An 18016-nucleotide genomic window follows, 5' to 3' on the forward strand; every position below is an offset into this window, starting at 1 on the left:
AATATAATTGTGTTAATTTTTTTACCTAATTAATTAAAAAAACAGTTTTGGCTGCGTTGGTAAAAGGATTTCAAAACGGCAAATCGCTGATTTGGACATTTAGATCCCAAGCAGTAAGAATCTACCCATTGCTTTTCTCTCAAAACTGCACGCGGGAAATAACTGCGCGGACCTTCAGGGTATTTCCAGTCGTGCGCTTGTACACCGAAGCCGTATCTGTCGATTTAGCTACGATGCTGATATGTTGTTTTATTAATTGGTAGTTTCCGGTTTTTACTGGCCTCGGTCCCCGCCGGCGCCCCGATTAATCCGCCCTGCGGGTGCGGGCGGCGCTCGGCGCTGCGGAGCGCCTGCTCTGCCCGCAGCTCCGGGTGCCCGCTGCACGCCCTTCCTCACGGCGGGGATCTCACCGGCACACACCGGCTGACCTAGGGCCGCGCCGGGCGGGCGCTCCCGCCTGCATTTGCGGGGTGTGGAACTTCCAGCCGAGCTCCCGCGGCGCCCCCCGGGCCGCTCCGACCCACCCTCGGCCCGAGCCCGCATCTCGGTTGGCGTGTCCCGTGCCGGCCGCGCGTGGCCGCTGGTTCCGGCGCGCCGGCGGGGATGCGCCGCTGCACGGTTAATTACGGCGGCGCCGGGGACTCCCGCCACGGAGGCGGGGCGCACTCTGGGGATTCCCAGTCCCGCGCGGAACGTTCGGGATTGTTCCCGTGACGTCACGGGGGGCGGGGCAGAGGAGCCCCGCCCGGCGCTCCCCGGGCTCGTGCGCGCGCGCGCGGGGAGCAGGGCGGCGCGGAGCGGCGCCATTTTAAGAGAGCGAGGCGGGCGCGCGGTGCGCGCGTGCGCGCGGGGGGGGTTGAGGGGTAGCCCGGGATAACCCCGGGAGCGGACACGGAGCGCCCGGGCCGCCGCTCTCCTTCCTGCCTTCCCCCGCCGTGCTTCTCGGACCGCCCTCGGGGACGGCAGGCGGAGCTCCCCCGGCGGCGGGAGCGGGCCGGCCCCCCGAGAGAGCAGAGGAAGAGCAGTCGGCGGAGCCGCTGCGGGCGGTCGCGCACCCCGAAAGCCGGGGTTCTGTGTGCCTGCACGCCCCGGGAGCGGAGTCTGCCTGTCCCCATTCCCCGGGCCGCGCTGGGGCTTCCCCGGCTGCTCCCGCCGCCCCTCCGGGAAATGTCCCTGGCCCAGGTCAGCGCATCCCGCCCGGCTGCCTTCCGCAGATCTGTTCGGCTTCCCCAATAAAACGAGAAACGACCCTGTCTTTCCATGTTTTCCCCCTGCTCTCTCCTCCCAGCCCCCGCTCTGTTTTTCTCCCGGGGCTGAGAGGCAGGCGGGGGTTTCTGCTGATAGGCTGCGCGCTCCGTCACACAGCCGTGCCGCCCTCTGCGCGGCGTGAGTGGAGGGGTAAGCCAGGCTTCCGTCCTCGGGCTCGGCTGCCCGGCTGCGTCCGTCTGTGCTCTCTGCGATCCAGCTTCCTGTTTGTTTCTGCTTTTCAGATTCGGTTTTTCGGTTTTGGCTGTGTTGTGTTTGTCTAACGCCAGTCCACATTTTTTAAGGGAAAATTGATTTTTCTGGTTGTTTTTACCGAAGGTGCTTTGAACGACAGAGTCGGTCCTGGATGTTTGCAGCCTTTTGCTTCAGCTGGCAGAGAAGAAAAAAAGGTGGACACTGACCTACAGCAGTTGCTGCCTGTGAAAGGGAAGAAATAACGAGCTCTGTTCTGGGATTATTTGTGCGTGCTTCGTCCTGAAAAGGCCTCTGAAACAATCAGTGGACATCTGTGAAGAGAATTGAGGAAGTCATGAGGTTTTTTCTTCTAGCAGTGTCGAGCACATCACCTTTTGGATTCTTTTGTCCGCATAGCATGGATGCACGGCTAAATTTATGAAGTTCTGAATATTTCAGGTGCCATAATAAAGCACTTTTCTCTTTTTACATTTTTTTTTTTCTTCTCGGCAACATTCTTTCTGAGTCAGAGGCATAACCAGTTTTCTTAACTGACTCCAGGTTAAATGTGGCCTGAGTCACTGTGGAGACATTGCTGAAAAGTTTCATGGCAGATTTTTTTTTCCCCCTTTATTTCATGTTTTAGATTTTTCTGACATAGTCTTCTCTCATTTTGCAGTGAGACCGATTTTCTAAATGAATAATTTAATAGATGTTTGTTTATCCTTTTTTCTTTTATATTTTATTTAATATTTTTGTTGAAAAGTGTTCTTGCCGATAAGCAGTATGGAGGTATCCAGATAACTGTTTACAGATGCCTCTGCTACCGGAAGGTCGGAAATGTTCTACAATTCATATGTGAAATTTGGGTTTTTGGCATCACAGTTTGTGGAGTAAAACCTCTATTTATTTCACTTGGAGCTGATGCTGCGTTTAGTGGTATCTGCATGGAATAGACAGGAGAAGAAACTGTCAGAGAAAATAAAAGGCTTTTGAGACAGACATTGGCAGACTTTGTACATAGCCTTGCAGGAGCACTAAGCCAGAAGGATGGGTAGCTGATTTCTGTGAGGTCAAATCTGTGTCAGACTGCTACAAATGTAGTATCAACGGGAACTCGTGATATTATCTCAAGGAAAACAAACTGGAAAAATATAAATCACGCAGTACTAACACCTTGTGCGGTCCTCTTGGATTAGGTAAGTGTTGTAGCGTTTATGAATCAATTTACACTTTATCAGTAGAACAGTTAAACCACTAATTTTTACTGGTTAGAGGTTCTTTGGGTTGTTGGTTTTTTTGAGAATATTGAATGTTGAAGCTTGTCAGTTTTTTCTTGCTGGCTTTTATAATTAGTGGAATAATTCCCTAGAATTTGAGGAATACAGGTACAAGGAGAAACATGTAGGTAAGAGTGCGATTTTTACGTGAGATTAAAAAGTAGTTATATCTAGACTAAATCCATAAGGAATTTAGTCTTCATGTTAATGTCGTAATCTTAGCAGTGAATGTTATATCCTTTTGACCAAGACTTCTGGATAGCTTGCATGCGTCCGTCCTTCCTTTGTGTTAGATGTGTTTGCAGCATCAGGGTGGTAATAATATAGAGGATTTTTTACCTTTCTTTTTTTTCTTTCCAGTATTCTTTGTCATGTATGAAAGCCAGAGTTGTTTTACCAAAAATTATTTTACTGTCTATGCAGGCTAGCTTTTTTCTATGTTGATTGAAGATTGACTTCAGTGTATTTTCCTATTCTGTAATGGGAATCAGTTAGTGTCCTGGGGTGACGGTGTCCCTAAAAAACAGGGCAATTAGTCTGACTGGTCTGCAAGTATAGCACTTCAAAAAAATCTCCTTCTCCTTGGAATGATTCAAAATTAAATCTAGTGGTGAATTGGCATATCTTCCTTGTTATTTTTAGATGTGTTGTAGTTTTTTTCCTCCCACAGTGATTAAATTTTTTTTTCAATTTTGGCATTAATGTGTTCATAATATTTTTTAGGTTTGCATTCAGCTGAACTGCTACTTCCTGAAAGAAAATTAAGATGGGCAGAGCAACTTAATTCAAAAGTCAGTGGTAATTTTACTGAAGTTCTCTATCCCCTACCCCACCCTGATGATTCATAAGGCTTTAAATAATTAAAGTGTTATTGGGTAGTCTTTAAACTGAACATCTGGTAGAGGTTACACATTTGTTGTTACCTTTAAAAATATTTTTGAGTATTATTAGTAATGAACTAATAAATATAAGAAGGTTTTCTCTAAGGGTGGTGTGAAGATGTTTGGGAAGACTGCTTGTGTTAAAACCTGACAGAAAAAGTGTAGTTAAGCATGTGAAATTTTATTTTAAAATTACTACAGCATGTTTTAACTCCTGTAGCTTGTTATTTTGACCACAAATTAAGGACTTGCATCTACATAAATTTTGTACATTTTTTGTCTCACTAAAGTTCTTTCCTGTGTGTTGTCAGTATCTGAAAGTTGAACTATCTTCTGTTTTCTCCTTTGGATGGTCTTGCTGTTCTGTTATTTTAACTTCTATTTCAGTTTCGCTGTTTTGAAAATACGGAAACTGGAACATGAGTAGGGGGCTGTTTCTGTAATCTCGGGCTGTGGCTTGTGGCTCTTCAGTATTGAGTCTAGATGTGGCTGGGATTGACTGGTGAGCTGAGCCACTTGTTAAGGAGCCAAACAATAGAAAAGAATGATCTTGTGTATTCCTTTACTTGCATGAGTATGTTTTTTTTAAAAAGCGTTTGATAAATAGAGAGTTCAGGTGTGAGTGGCCATTTCATTTGATTGTTGTCTGTTTTGTGCTCATGAGAGTAATAGAAATACTTCTTAACTCATAGAAAAAGTGAAGTGTTGCTTGTTTTTCCAAGCTATTAGGTTTCTGTGCTGTGGGATCCTTTTACTTCTTTTTAAGATGCTCTCACTGAAATGAAGGAGCTACATCCCCCACTTACTATTTTGAGTGACATATTTTTCTAGACCCTTCTCCTTCTGGAAGTTTTGAGGAAGTGTGGGTTTTTTTTTTTTTTTTTTTTTTTTTTTTTTTTTTTTTTTTTTTTTTTTTTTTTGTTTGTTTGTTTGTTTGTTTTGCTTCACTGAATTAATTCTGTCTTTACACCTCTGAGTTTGCTGGTAGGATAATAATTTTATTCCTTTTACAGCACTTAGACATGGGAAGTTGTAGTGTCCCACACTTAAGCGGAAGGGAGCACCCAAGATTCATAGAGGCTTGTGGTTGAAAGGGACAACAAAAATTGGAGGGTCCACAAAAAATCATCAGGTTTTATACAGAAATTGCACACTTGGCATTGAAATGGGTATGTCAGTGCCTGGCCTACTGTATAAGCAAACAGCTTACATAGTAGGGATAGGGTAGAGGGGAAGAGATGAATTAAGGAGAGAGAGAGAGATCACCAGCTCTTGTTCCTGGTGTTGGTCTGGCTAGACAGATGCCCTGGAGTGTGCAGCCAGGGCTTGGTGGGGTGCCTTTTTATATATAGTTTCCTTGCCCTGAAGCTAAGGTTTTAATCTTCTGTGTAGATCAGTTATCTTGTATGGCCATTGTTTGAGGCCTTTCTGGAAATAGCTTGGAGGGTTTTGCGAGGTCCCTCATGATCTCATTTTCTTGTACTGCACTGGCCTTGGGTCAATAGTTCGTGCCTGCTTCTATGCTGGTGCTGTCTGTTGTCTGTTGTGTCCCCGTGGACTAGAATGAGGATGTTTGTCCCATGAGAGTGCTGTCCTACCTCTGTGTGACCTCTTCTCCAGCCTCATCCCATTTACTACCAACTGTTGGTGGCTCTGCAGTCATCCAGCTATTGGTATTTGATATATACACATTAGCCTCTTATCCTCAGGGATTCTGTAGAAGTGTATTTTTTCTTACTTGTGTACATATGTATTTGACAAGGATTCCAGAATGTTTTACAGCTGTGCCCTTGTACTCTAAACAAAATTCCTGCCTGCTGAGGAGAGAATACCAAGTGTGCTGGTCCCCTTTAATTTCTTCCCTAGATTTTGGTTTTTCAAGTGCTTACAGTCCGTTAAATGCTTTGCAGACAACTCTGAAGATGATGTTCTTGCTCCCAAGGGCTTATACTTTAAGCCTTGATGTAAACATTACCCCATTTTGCAGTGGGATAACTGTTAGCAGGTTGTGTCTTTTACTGATGTGTTTATTCTGGCAGGTTCATAGAATAGGTACATTTGTGCTGGGTAATTCTTCAGAATGGTGCAGGTTGCTCTACTGTGTGAAAAAACTATTGGGGGAAACTTCTGAGAGTAAGTACCCTTCAATCTTGCATTAAAGCTGAAACAAAATTACATCAGTAAAATGATAGAGGCAAGTTGTGCAGATACTTAGTGCTGTACAAGTTAATGTACTTCCTGCTCCTTTTATTTTGTCCTCCATTCTAATAAGGTTATTCTGTTTAACATGTGTTATTCTGTTTAACATGTGTGGATGAAACTGTTACAGTGACAGTTCATCTGTAATGTCAGAGGAAGTAAACAGATGTGAATGAAACTTAGCATGCTTTTTGTTTTCTTAGTCTATGTGTTTGTGTAACTGAGCATAGTAACTAATGATAATGCTCTATGTGGTACTATCAGCTCTTCCACAGTCTCTTCCTTACATGTCTTGGGTAAACATAGTCAGGGAAACAGCTGAAATAGCCAGTTGTTTATCTGCTCAGCATAGGGCAAAACTTCTACCTTTTCAGCTGCTGCTTCTTCATTGTCACTATTTCAAAATGCAAAAGAATCGTTGGTGATTTCCTACATAACATATGCTGACTAGGGCAGTGATGTAATTGAACTCACACTTCAGCTTTTGAGTTTGAACCTTGTTGAAGGGCAAGAAATGAGCATCTGTCAGGCTTTTGTTAAATAGTCAGTACCATTTAGTGGAATCACTACGCACCAAAGTGTGTTAGACTCTTAAGCAGGAGAAACATGGCTGTAGTTAACCTTCAAATATGAAGTTATTTCATGGTGTGAAATAGGTTTTTTTTGGTTTTTTTTGTTTTTTTTTTAATCTACATTTTGGTATAAAGTGCAAAACCAACCTTTTTTTTTGTTAAAAAGTCATTATTGTATCTGAAGGACTTAGCAGCTTCATCTCTATCTAAAACACTTGTTAAAAGATGTTTTGATTGTTGTGACATATATTTGACTCACAGAGGTGATGTTAAAACCTGTTGCTTTTGAGTCATAACTATGTGTAGGAAAGGGGCCATATGATAAAGAGCAGTGCTCACATTCTAGATCCTTATGCAGAACACAGTGGGCTTTAGTTGCTGCATTCTCCCATAAGGAACTTGAGCCTGAAGTTGAAATGAAGGTGGATTTTGTTTTTTGGTTGGATTTTCTATATTTTTGCTAAGTCTCTGTAAAGGTAACTATTAAGTCTGTGACTGTACTAAAGAATGTGTTTGCTTTAATTGGTTAAAAAACTGACCACTATATTTTGACTTGATACTCCTCATATCTAAACATAGGTCTTATGCTTAGATACTCCTCATATCTAAGCATAAGATCTAACAGAAGACTTTGCTCCTTCCTTAGTGCTTTGCAAGAAACCTTAGTTCTTATACTTCTTTTTAAAATGTGAGGCAATAAGGTAAATTATAAGTTGTATGAATGTCTTTTGTTCTTCTATATTGTCCAGTAATAGAATATATACGAGGACAGCTCTGTATTGAATGGTGGGGTCATCAAAACTAGAACTAGAGATTTTGCTCTCTCTGCAGTAGCACGGGTGAGAAATAAGAGGCTGCAGTTAAACTGTTTCAGAATTTTTTGTTTAACTTATGGGAGAGGCCTCCAAAAGTTCAGCTCTCTTTCCTTTCTATTATGGTATGAGTCAGGCATTAAATTTTGGAGAACCAAAAACTTGAGAGACTTACCATACCCAAACCTAATCTTTTTTAAACATCGTTTTTCATTGAAATGCCTCAAAGGGTGTCACTCTTTTGCTTCAGAGTGTTAAAAGTTTGACTGTAAAGATGTAAACTTATTCTGTTGTTGTGGCTTTTCATTTACACAGAGAGGAAGGAAAGAAAGAAGCTTCAGTTGAAGTGTTTGTCATGTTTTCGCAGCAATTTGTCATCAGTAGGAATGTTTCTAGTTTCAAAAACTCATAAGGCTTGTGTAAGGGTTTGAATGTTACTTGTTATTTTATTAACATGCAGATTTTGGATAGCAAAATAACTTGAAATTAACTTATTTGGATTTGTTGGAACTACATGAATCAAAGAGTAGTAAGGAAAAGATGTAATAAACTGTGTCTTCAAAAGGGGAATGAAAATTGAGATATTTAGATTTTAAATAAAAGTATTGCTTAAGACCTTACATTTAGCAACTTGATTTCAAATTAGTGCTACTCTTAACTAGAGATAGCAGAGAGGGATAACAAAGAAAGATACAGTATCCCTGGAAATTTTTCTTTTGACAGAAGTTGTGTTTTGTGGCAGAAGAAAAAACTTTGGGTGGCGTGGGTTATTTTGAAGGTCTGCTTAATTTAAAAAAGTCCTGAATGATTCTGTATATGAAGAAAGAGTGTGTAGGCTGATGGTTAGGTCTTGTGCGTGTAGCTTCTTTGCCAAATTCAGACCAATACTTGGTAGTTTTCCTTTGGCTCATGGTAAAAGAGTTGAAGCTAAAATGTGAAGCTGGCCTATGATGGGAGGACTGAAGAGGGCCAGTATTTTGACTACCTTGTTAGACCCTCTGAAATTCATACATATGCTCTTTTGTCTTCTGATGAAATAAGAATTTGATATGTATACTGAAGCTCATTATCAAGGAAGCAAAGCTGTAGCAGCAAAATGAGACACTGCATATAACCTTTTCTTTCCATATTTTCATAACAACACTACAGTGTGCTTTAATTCTCATGGTTTACAACCTTCTTGCACCCCATTTATAAATATTATGCTAAAAATTACATTGACAAAGTGAGGGTGGTTTGTCAGATGTGTGTGGTTGAAAAGTGAAGTTAAGGGTCCCCTATGTAATTTGTGGTGTGCTGTACTTACTGTGATAATAATCTGTGAGGCATTAGATAAAAGCTCATAGGAATGTGCCACTTTGATATGAATACATACTAATTTTAGATTCCCTTGGAAAATATAAATGTGTATATCATCTTAGTCCTTTTAACATTTATTCTGTTGGAGGTTTTCTCTGTACAAATCAGTTGGCTGAACTTCTAAACTGGTCTTCAGGGAGGATCAAGAAATTTGTATCTCTTTTCTAATTTTGTGAATTCATGGCTTTAACCTTCCCTCCCCTCCACCATTGATATTAAATTTGAAACTCCATTCACAAGCTTCAAGTATTCCTAGCTGAGTTTATATTGCCTTTTAATAGTCTTCTTACAATCTCTCAAGTTCCCAAGTGTCACAGAAACTGTTTCCTGTGAAATTATACAGACTACACAGAGACAGGCTTAAGTATAGAACCTGAAAATACAGAACTGTTTTTCCTTGGTTTTCCTTGTCTTCTGATGATGGGTTCACCAGACAGGGTTGTTTTTGTGTATTTTTTCCAGTTTTTGCTTTATTTTAAAATTTGTTTTTCCTATAAAATTTTGGTCAGCTCAATTTAAATAGGATATAGTTATTCCATGGTAGATCTGTTCCAAAAGCACACAACTTTTAATAGATAAAATTTTTAAGGTGTAGACATTTTGGCTATTTTACTATATTATTGGTCTGTTTTTTTTTTTTTTTCCTTATTATAGCACTGTTTTATCTGTTCATGTTAGAACATTATGAAAAAGGAAAGCAAAGTGAAATTTATCCTCTCAGTTCAGACAGATAGTGTTACCAAATGTATCTTACCCATAGTAATGAAACCTATTTTCGGTATTGAAGACAGGTTTCTGAGCTAGAGAAATACTTTTATTTTGTTCAGTAGAAGAGACTTCTCTGAGGTTGGATCTGTTCAATACCCATGGGACTGTCTCTGCCAGCTGAATACTGGTTAGACAAGTTAAACAACCTCTTTAAAAATGGGTAGGGACTGTCTCTGGTCTCATGTCCTTGTCATCTTCATGTTCTGCAGTGCTTTTTTTCTTCACCCTCAGTGAAAGAGTCAGGTTAGGGAATGCTTAAATAACTTGTAAATCCATGGGGCTTGACAGGATGCTTCCATGGGTGCAGAGGGTTCCATGATGGGTGTTCCATTCTTCCATAAGTGCTGATGTTATTGCAAAGCCATTCGTTATTATCTTTGAGAGGTCTAATGGTCATTGGGAGGGGTTCTTGAGTAAGAGAAGAGAGCAAATACTAATTTTGTCATTAGGAGGGATGAGAGGAGAATCCAGGAAACTACAGGTCAGTCAGCCTCACTTCAATCCAGGAAACTACAGGTCAGTCAGCCTCACTTCAGTCCATGGGAAGGCTGTACACCAGCTAATCCTGGAAACGTATTTCCAAACGTGAAGGACAGGAAGGTGAGTGAGAGCAGTCAGAATGGCTTTATGAAGGGGAAATCACACTTCAGCAAGCTAATAACCCTTTGCAGTGAGGTGACTAGCTTGGTGGGTGAACAGAGAGCAATGGATGGTGTTTGTCTTGACCTCAGTAAGGCTTTTGACATTGTCTTCACTAACATTGTCATGGAAAAGGTGACAAGTATGTGTGGAGAAATGACCAGTGGGGTGTATCCAGAACTATCTGAATGTTTGGGCACAGGCCCTCAGGGATGCAGTCAGTGGCACAAAGACCATTTGGAAGAAGCTGTTACAGTGTGACCCAGGGTTCAGAAGTGGAGCCTCTGCTATTGAATGTCTTCATTAAAGTCCTGGGCAGTGAGGCAGAGTTACCCTCAGCAAGTTTGCAGATGCCTCGGGAAGGCTGACCTGAAACAGACTGGACAGAGCTAGAGAATAAAGTAGGTATTTATTGAAATGCCTTTAAGCATACACCTTGGGCAGGACAGGGCCTGACCAGGGCTACACCCAAGGTGGGCTTAGAATGGTCACAAAATAGCTGACTGGTCACAAAATCTTACATTTCTATAAGTTTTGGTTCATTTGCATACTTTAATTTTATTGTCCAATTACACCTTCAGGTTGTGAGTTCCCATCCTTCTTGTTCCTCCCTTCAGCCACCGTTGTTTGTGCTTTTGGGCCTGAATGTTGTCATTGGTCTTCAGCAGGAAAAGGATTTTTTTTGTCTACCCACTCTGTGAAGAGAGCTCGCTGACACTTAATATGATGTTCAGAACTGCACCCCGAGGCAGCACAGAATCTGAAATACATGAAAGCTAAAACTTAAGGCATCAGTATAGGGTAGGGAGAACTGGCTCATACACATGCTTGATATTTGTTCTGCTGTGTGGAAGAGTGTGAATAGCGGATCCTCATGAAGCAAAGAAAAAGCATGAATTTTTTGAAATAGCAGCTGCATATGCCAGCTACAGAGAAGGACCTGGGGCTCCTGTTGAATACCAAGCCAACCATGAGCCAGCAGTGCTGGCTTGTAAGGAATAAAGTGAAAATCTCTCTGGAGGACAGTAGGAAGAGTGTTGCCAGCAGGTCAAGGGGAGTTCAGCTTTGTGCTATGTGCAGCCCTGATGAGGCTGCATGTGGGAGGACTGTGTCACCCTTCCAGGATGTGTAACACTGTTACAGGCTCCCTGATACAAGAAAGGGGAGACTTGGTGGAGAGAGCTCAGTAAAGGACCGCGTGATAAAGAGACCTCAAGTATCTTTCCAATGGGCACAGGCGGATACTTCGTTTAAAGTTCTAGGGAGGTAAAAGTTGGGTATTAGTCTTGTGAAGTTTAGGGAAGTACAAGTTGACTATTCGTCTTTCAGAGTTATCTCTGGATGTTATACTTTAATCTTTCAGAAAGTCCTTTACAAATTTAGATTTAGTAAGCCATTAACCTCACTTCTTTTGTAGAATTGGGCAAATGATGAGGGAGACTTTAGTTTTGTTAATACAATTGACAAGACTAGAGACTGTAGGTACAAGAGAACTTAAGTCCATAATGCTTTGATTACATTTCCTTTCTCTGCCATCTTGCAATATTTCAGAAGGTAGTTTCTTTTGCCCTTCCATCTATATGCTTTCATGTCCACTCACACAGACAGTGCAGAGATTGCCTCGAGCTCAATTCTCACAGCAGTTACTTTTCCACTTCCTGTAGGGTATTGTGCTCTTCCAGAGATGCTCTGTGACTATTTTTAGTGTTGTGTAAATGTTAGAGATTTTTTTTTTTAAAACTCTGTAAAGGTTTGATGAATACAATTAAAGCTAGAAGAAATTCTGGGTAAAGGATTGTCTGTAAAGGGAACCATCAGTGATCAGGGGAATTATGTTTTTGTGTAAACCAGTTTATTCCAGACCTCAGTACCCTTTGTTTTCATGATACATTTAAGGCCAGATTAAATAATTCTGTGAAGAAATTTGCTGTTCTACCATGGTGTCAGAAGCAGTGCAGAAGATGTCATATGAATTTCTATAAAGTAGGAAGTAGTCTGCTTACACTGTAAATTTTCCAGAGTTTGAGCTGGAAGCTTTCTTATTTTATTTTTTTTAAATATTTATTTTTATTTTTAGTTTATTTGTAATTTAATTTTTGTTTAGCTTATTTTTTATTTTGTTTTATTTTTAGTTTTAATTTTATTTATTTTAAAGCTTTGTCTATGCTGTTTCTACTATTTTATAGTTTCCTGTTGTGGGGAAAAATAGTCTAGGCCTGTCTTCATCTCTTACCCTTTTTCTTCAGAACTTCATAACTGCACAACTGCTTCCTGGAATAATGCTGCATTCAAGTGAGGTAGTACATAGACATGATTCTGTCTGTAGTGACTCTGCAGTTACCCTGTACTGAGTCTGGTATGTGGCTGCAGTGTATTTCCTTTTTTTTGTCTACATAGAGATACAATCTTGAGTAACAGGTGCTTGCTGGGGTTCTGCATTGTTCCTAGCCTGTGGTGCTTTTGGGCTGCACTAGGGGTTGGAATGTAGTGCCAGTCTGCCTGCTTGGTGGAATTGCCCCAGGGTGAAAGGCATGAAATCCATGACTAATCCAAACTAACATGACTGTGGTGGCTGCAGTCCCAAATTTAGCACAAATGGCGTGAGAATGAGCAAGCATTTTTTTCTGCCTGTCACACCCCCCCCCCCCCCCCCCCCCCCCCCCGACGTAAATAAATAGGTGAGAAAAAACCAAATACTAAAATAAATTAATTTTTACTGCAAGAAGTTACATAACTTTATTAAAATGTGACGAATTATGTTTGTTAAAGCCAAGATGTACTACATAACACATTTCAGCTAGTTTGTTTATCTGGATCTCCTTGGTCTGTGTATTTCATGCCCACATTTTACATGAGAACTGAGTGATGGAGGTTTTAGTTTGTGACCAAGCTTTGCAAATGAAACTTAAATGTTACTAAGTTTGTTTGTCCAAGTAATAGTGAATTAATGGTAGCAGATAGGTGAAAATTTTAATATTAAGATGAAGTTTGAGGAAGCAATAGGCTAAAGTAATCTGAAATCAGGCTAATCTAAAAGTTCATGAATAGAAGGATGTTTTCCGCTTTTGTATAATATTGAATTCTATTTGTGTTATTGCAGGGAAAAAAGCTCCAGAATTTTACATGCTTTTTGCATGTAATGGGTGTTCTTCCTGCTTAAAAAGTTAGTTTTTAAACGGTATATTGTTTTTAAATGGCAGAGGAGAGAGAGAAAAGTTCCTGGAGAGACACCACTCTTGCATGGTTAGCAGTGAAAACAGGAAAAAAGTGGATTAGCTTTTACAGTGTTACCTTTGTATACTGCATGTCTTTAGTTGCAATTATTAGGTTCTAATACATGTCCTCCTGCATGTCTTTAGTTGCAATTATTAGGGTCTGATTTAGAACTGTAGTAGAAATGGACAGGTTCAAATATTTGTCTAAGTCTTAAAGCTGTTTCAGAATATTGTCCTTCTGATATTCAGGACCATGTGTCTCCTGTCCATCTTCAGTCTACTGTGATTAATACCTTATGATGCTAGTGGTGTTTTGGATTAACACATCTCTTTTCTTGCTGAGATTTTCTCGTTCAGATGTTCATAACCACTTTTTAAATATGCCTTATGTCTTCAGTTTTGTGAGGCACAGTAAGCCTGATAGTTTCCCTGGACTTTTCATGTCCCCGATCACTGAAATAATTTGTTATTGCAGCAAGTAAAAACTTGAATCCCTGTGCTGTTATTCTTCAGTGTGATTTCACTTGTTCTGTGGGAATTTAAAAAAGAAAAATGTAGTAGTGTGGGGAAAATTGACTACAGTCTTTAATGTTCGGTTTCTTCATTTAATTTGGTAATCACAAGATAAAGCAATGGTATTTGTTATAGCTTTATTTTTGTTGCTTTTTGCAGGTTTGGGTGTTGACCCTAGGTGTTGTTTCTTAGCCTTTTCCCAGAAATCTCGACTCCTGATTCATGCAGTTGCTTTCTGATTCCCTTTTCATAGCATGTTACTTATTTTTGTAAAACAGAGACAATATATAAATTTTTCCCAGATGCTATGCAGATAACACAAATTTGTTTAGGATATATAGAGTTTCCTGCTGGTTTATGACTGGTGAGAAATAATTTCTGTTACAAAAGAATCTTATTGACTCAATCATAAAAACCCCCCAGCTGAACCTTTTCTGTGTTGTGGTTGAGTGTATTTGATGCAGTTATTCTTATTTCAGACACAAATGTGGCTCAGAGTAGATGACTGAGTAATTTTTCTGAAAATCTCTTCACTGTACATCATCTGGAACCAGCTATTCATTATTCCTTGGCAGTCACTTCCTTTTTATTGAAGATCATATTTCACAAAATTATTGAATTAAATTTCTTTGATTAAATATCAGATTAATTACTGCATGTTACTTAAAGCAAAATTCTTTACAGACTTCTTTCAGATCCCCCCTCAAGAGGTAAAACTTAAGAGCAGTATTTCTTTCCTTGCTCTAAACTATTCTATTATTCACAACACATCAACACATTACTTTTATCTAAGTTTATAGGCTATTTTTTGTTTGGAAAGCTTTTTTTTACTGAGGTCAGTAAGGTCACTACACATTACTTGAATTGATTACAAGAGGCTATTGCTGAGATGGGACAATAGTTTGACCAGTCTGACTAAAGACATTTAAATATATTTGTGTGTTAATAGTATGAGGATGGCAGTATTTCAGTATCTTTTTCTTACCTTCCTAGAATTGTGCAGCTCTGCTTCAGCAACTGAGAGCCTGAGCCAAGTTAGTTTTTGCCACAGTTTGGTTGAAGAATGCCAGATCTAATGCAATGCCAGATGCTAATAGGGAATGCTGGCTTAAACATTTATGGTAAAACTTGAGCCTGCTCTTTTGTTGCCAGGAGAGTTTCTGAAAGCCCTGGAATTGTCTGAATCTGTGGTGTTTACTGTGCTAAGTTTACTTCTGATAGTTGTATTAATGCTGGGAGTTCATCTGCTACGTTGTTAGTGTTACTACACAGCGTTTGTGTGGTGTGTATGCAAGAGAAAACTTGCTAGTAGACGTGTGGTTTCACACGTGTGTAATAGAAGCAATTTCATGCTACTGAATTTCATTCTATTCAAATACTTTAAATGTTGTTTTCCTTTAACTTAAAAGTAGTAGATAGTATGTATCTGAATAAAGGTTGCAAATGCTTTGGTGGCCACAGAGTGCAGACACATCTCTGACTTTTGGAATAGCTTAGGTAGGGGACCTGAATAGTAGGGAAAGAAGATGGAAGGAACCTTTTTAGTGTTGGAATGTGTTGCAGAATAATTTGCTCATTGTTGGTTCACCTTAAGTTGGAAAACAAGCAAGAAACACACTAGTGTTGGCCACCAAGCTGATCATGAAGGGTTTAAACATAAGGGTTCTGCTCCCTGTGGCAGCAGAGGTGCCTTGTTGGCATCCCATTCTTGTGCTTTGTTATCTGTTTTCAGTTTATCAAAAATACCTTCCTGAGAATGAAGAGTATGCTAGAGCTATCAAATATATATTATCGGATCATCTGAATAGAGATCATGATTATAGTAAAACTTTTTTCTATCTAAGGCAAACTTGTTGTCAACATCAAAAAGCTAGCAGTGGTAAAAATGTTTATGAAACCTGGCAAAATATGGAACCAGCAACTTTCAGCTGAGTGGGCTGTGTCCTCTAAAGTAGTTTTAAAATATTTTTTCCTGACCTACCTTTTATTTCCCAGTTTGATTATGGCTGGGATATTTGTGCCTATTCAAAGTTAGGAAGGTTTAATAATGAAAGTACTCTGTGTTCCCATGTCTAATTGCTAGACCCGGCATAGGTACAATTAGGTGAAAAAAAAAAAGGTTTTCTCAACTTCGATGTGGAGTATCCACAGAAGTTGTTTTTTCATTTAATGCTGAACTGCAAACCTCTGAGTTTGGTCAGGTATTGGTCTAGAAATACATCTGTGCTTCTTTTCTTGCTGTTTTTTTGTTAAAACTGTTTGAAAGAATTAGCCCTAAGGTTTGTTCTTTATGGGCATATTGAAACTTAAGTATATATTCTGTTGCTGACTTTGTGCTCTAAGTATTGTGTAGTTTTGGCCCAGGTCTCTGTCTTTACCATTGAAATTTATTTCTTTCTAAGAAAAGGACTGACTCATCTGACAGAGCAGTACTATCAAAAAATTTTAGAGCTTTTTTAGCTGAGAACACGAGGAAGACTTGAATCTGCATCTAGAAAAATTTTTGCATGAAGAAATAGGCTGCCAGTGTCAGTGAGCTGTGGGAAAAGGTATTACAAAATACCTTGGATACTTGGTGATCACCCAGTCTTTTGTGCAAAGGATAAAAGTTAAGGACGTTAGTGGGTTATTAACAGACTCTTCTCATGGCATTTGCATAAATAATGCTAGGAAGCTTGACTAGTTTTCTAAAAACAGTAAGATAAATCTGTTAAGTTACATTGTTAGTGGATTTACTCTCCTACACTTAACAGCTGACGCACCAATACCTTGGTGATACTTTGTGGAATCTTCATGTTCTTACTTGGTATAAACCTAATCTTACTCATTGTTTTTCAGACTGTAAGTGCCTCAGTCTGAAGACTTTGTTGTTGTTGTTGTTTTGTCAATCTTTCAGTACTGAAAATCTGTCTTGATAATTTCTGAAGATATCATGATTCTTCTGCTTGGAGATGAAAATTGTGTCTAAGTGAAGGAGAATAAAATTATTTTCTTGCTGGAATCTGGTCAAATCTTTTGTTTCTTAATTTAACATCTCTTGGTTTATTTGTAAATGTATGTCTTTTTGTATACTTTTGCTGAATGGGATATATCAGTGAAAATGAATGCAATTCCCATTAGAAAGAGAAGCCATTTCTGTAATGGTTCATTGACTCCAGAATTTTGTTTATTTATATTTTACTGGTGTGATGTAACTGGAAATACTTGGAAAATTTCTCTGGATTTTTTATTGACATTGGTTTAGGTGTGAGTTGAATGACTTCAGCAGCGTAATTTGTAGTTATTTGAGTGAGATTTACCTTTAACCTTGTCTCTATTTAACGATAATAATTGTACGTCCTACATTACAGTTTAACTATGGCATTAGAAGTACCCCAAAACTTAAATATGAGCTCACTAAAAAGAAACAGCAGCTCAACTAATTTCAGTTTTACACAAAATTAAATCTAACAAATCTGTTAGACTTCCTTTTAGAAGCTGTCTGTCAATGGAAACCTGCAGTAGCCTGCAATATTCTGGTTCAGGCCAGAGAACTACCATAATTGTGAATTGCCAAGTTCAGATTCCTCATCTCTTACTAATACATTACAGCAGCCATGAACTATATCTGTGCTAACAGATTTGCATCCTGCTCTGCAGAGGTGTGGAATTCACATTTATTTGGGCGTCCCTGTATAATGTGTGGGTGTTTATTATGTTTTCACTAGCTGGATTTCTAATAGCTTGTATATCATATTTTAAAAAATATTTTTGAGTCATCAACCACTTTGCAGTGACTAGCTGCAAAGCATAATTCAGTTGCCCTTGTATAATTTGGGAAGTGTTTCATCCATTTCTTTCCTGTCTGTGCTGCAGTTCAGCTTCAGGTGGTATAGTTCACATTACCTTGTGTTCGCTTGCTTTTTGAGAAATATTTTCTTACCTGTGAGAAACAGTGTAGAGTAGAAAAAGTATTGTTGTGTTTTAATCATAAACCATTGTGTTCTTTAGCCCATTTTTGAACTAGAGAATTCTACTGGATTTTGACACTCTGGACATACAGACTCTGTTTCTATTGACACTAGAGACATCATGAGGTTTGTGATGCACCCAAGTGTCTAGGTTTTTAATAAGAAACTTCCATGTGGTCACTGAGACTAACTGCTAGGGATTCACTACAAAAAAACAAAAAACAAAAAAACCCCCCAAAAAACCAAAAAAACAAACAAAAAAAAATCAGCTTCTAGAAAGCTAATAAAATGGCCTGTGAAATTCCTTCTAGATAGTACCAGAAAGTATTTTAGCAAGGTAATTTTGCCATAGTGGTCTGGATCAGACCTTACATAGGATGCTTCATCC

The 18016-nt window shown here is 39.5% G+C and overlaps 1 protein-coding gene across 6 annotated transcripts in view; it reads left to right on the forward strand.

Moving 5' to 3' along the window:
• The first annotated feature begins 850 nt into the window (after positions 1-850).
• GPBP1 (GC-rich promoter binding protein 1) overlaps positions 851-18016 on the forward strand; it is a 51743-nt gene continuing 34577 nt past the window's right edge. For 2 of the 6 annotated variants that reach the window (XR_010745892.1, XM_066339689.1), the window contains exons 1-3: positions 851-1182; positions 1585-2639; positions 3444-3511. The gene's annotated coding sequence lies outside the window, so the exon portion shown is untranslated. Of the gene's footprint in view, positions 1183-1303; positions 1472-1584; positions 2640-3443; positions 3512-7189; positions 7212-18016 lie in introns of those variants that run through there. The other 4 variants (XM_066339691.1, XM_066339692.1, XM_066339690.1 and 1 more) reach the window with 4 other exon arrangements.

Source organism: Sylvia atricapilla, chromosome Z (genome assembly GCF_009819655.1).
Source record: "Sylvia atricapilla isolate bSylAtr1 chromosome Z, bSylAtr1.pri, whole genome shotgun sequence".
Lineage (NCBI taxonomy): Eukaryota > Metazoa > Chordata > Aves > Passeriformes > Sylviidae > Sylvia > Sylvia atricapilla.